This window comes from Penaeus chinensis, chromosome 5 (genome assembly GCF_019202785.1).
Source record: "Penaeus chinensis breed Huanghai No. 1 chromosome 5, ASM1920278v2, whole genome shotgun sequence".
NCBI classification, from domain to species: domain Eukaryota; kingdom Metazoa; phylum Arthropoda; class Malacostraca; order Decapoda; family Penaeidae; genus Penaeus; species Penaeus chinensis.
Genome location: NC_061823.1, coordinates 24,482,906 through 24,485,405, shown reverse-complemented (window position 1 = coordinate 24,485,405; position 2,500 = coordinate 24,482,906). Strand labels below are relative to the sequence as shown.

At 38.1% G+C, this 2,500-nt stretch overlaps 1 protein-coding gene across 1 annotated transcript in view; it reads right to left on the bottom strand.

Moving 5' to 3' along the window:
• The window catches only part of LOC125025963 (protein O-mannosyl-transferase 2-like), a 20,838-nt gene extending 20,167 nt beyond the window's left edge, over positions 1–671 (bottom strand). Inside the window, exon 1 of the mRNA XM_047614324.1 lies at positions 576–671. The gene's annotated coding sequence lies outside the window, so the exon portion shown is untranslated. The remainder of the gene's footprint in view (positions 1–575) is intronic.
• Between the last annotated feature and the right edge of the window lie 1,829 nt (positions 672–2,500).

Here is a 2,500-nt window from a genome sequence, read left to right as displayed (position 1 = left end):
GTACGTGTGGATGTGTGTGTGTGGATGTGTACGTGTGTTTGTGTGTGTGTGGTTGTGTGTGTGTGTGTGTGTGTGTGTGTGTGTGTGTGTGTGTGTGTGTGTGTGTGTGTGTGTGTGTGTGTGTGTGGTATATACACATGTAAATATATATACACACACATACACACACACACACACACACATATATACATATTCACACAGACACACAGACACACACACGCAGAGAGAGAGAGAGAGAGAGAGAGAGAGAGAGAGAGAGAGAGAGAGAGAGAGAGAGAGAGAGAGAGAGAGAGAGAGAGAGAGAGAGAGAGAAAATATGTGTGTGCGTATGTGTATATGAGTGTGTATATATGTATATGTATATGTATATGCATGTATATATATATATATATATATATATATATATATATATATATTTCATGTCATTATCCACATGAACTTTTTACATTTCTTACTTCCCTTTTCACGAATCCACCTCTCAAAATAATCAGCACTTACAAAGACATTTACCAATAAATACAGACCTACACTCATATCACAAATTCACCATAATACACTGTAACAACACATCATACCTGTATTATAACGAAATATCCACTATGAAAAGGAACGCAAACAGCCTTGTCGTGGCGGAGAGCGACGAACGGCCGACTGCTTTATACCTTTTCCTTCACATTCGTAAACAGCGCTCCGGGGCTGCCAGCGTGTCCCTAGCCCAACGTATCGTACGGCTGAGGATAAAGAGAGGGGGGCAGCTGTGATATTTCTTTCCATTCCTAACTGATGTATAAAATTGTATGTGTAGATGTTGATTTTTATATATATATATTTTTTTATTGAAGGATGGGTTTGTGGATGATTGTGTGGATATACGTGCGACGTTTCCTTTGTTTGGTATAGTGACGTTTAAGGAAAAGAACATGGAAATATAGCCTACCTATTAGACATGCTCGCTTCAAACAGAGTATTTAAAACATTTACCATATTTACCATATAATGAAGCCCTCTTGATATCCTGTCTATTTCTTAATCGTGGAACTCTAAAACTGCTGATAATAAAAGTAACGTTAGAAACCGTAATCTACTCAAAACAAGATACATGCACACGTTCTACGAGTACATTTGTTTTATTGTTAAGAGTTAAATATCATTACCCAATAAAGATAAAGAAATGTCAATATACTCTTCTAATAGATACTATTAGAGTAATTCGAGTAATTATCATTAATACTTCATAAATGTGTATACATTTTTATAAGAAATTACTATTTATTCGTATGACAATAGTAAGACAATAATATTATATATTATGCTATCAATATCAGTAAATGCTACAATGATTACCGAACTGTATAAATGTTATTTCAGCAAGTACAATGATAATGATTAGTGAAACATTATCAATAATCAACTAAATTAAATAATAACTAAAGAACCAAATTTCCACAAATATTATATTACACCATGATGACTATATCGAGCTTTGCATCCTAATGACGATATTAATTGATAAAAAATGTTTATGAGAAATATAAACTTGCTGTATGAAAAATGTGAATCGTCGTTCATCAGGTCACTCGGCCATTTGTAAAAGCCTGCCAGACGTACAAATAGCGTACGTGGCGAGGCCCTAGGGGAAATAGGGTTGTGCCCCACCAGGATAGTTTGAGGAAATATATAAGGCTAGATAGTTTATTAATACACATTTTCCATTTGTTTATCCTTATTCTGTAACCTCTTGGTTTGGCTTAGCAATCATTTTTCGATCATATACCCCTTTGTCTATGATAACTGTATATTGGGTTATAGGAATAAAATCCGATGTGACCCCAGACCGCGGCTGAGACCATGCAGATTCCGGACCGAATCGGGTCTGAAATCCGCTGACTTCAGTTCGATAGACCTTGATTAAACTTCAGGCCATTCCGGCCTTTGTTCCTTCTAGCCTTCTAAGCACTTGTCGTCAAGGTCTATAATTACTCATATAGACCTTGCATGTCGTGTGTCCTCTTTATTAGGTTCATATGCCAACGCTTACGGAAGTTTGTCATTCAACCCATGAGGCAATGCACACCATTGCTTCCACTGCTTCCTGATCTCGATGGCTCTTCATATGAGGACTTGCCTCAAGATTTCCATTCTCCGCTGTTGCCCGTAAAAGACAAATCATACCAGCATGCCCAAGTGCCCGACTGCATGACCATGATTACTGCAGATGAAGCAAAGTGCGATGATATCTTGGGGTTCATTCGATATTTCCATGACATTAATAGGGCAACGAATAAACGACCAGTTACGCATCCCATGGCAATTCCCTCACATCCATGAAACGTGTACGAGAGAGTAGAGCAAGACCTCTGCGAATCAACAACTCTCGAAGGCCTTGCCAAAATCTCTCTCCGCACCCTGAGTCGACTCTATAGGCTGCAAGATTGCAAAAGGAGCAGCACAAACTATCAATCAACTGCGAGCAGTATCTCATATAGAGGAAAGGACCGAC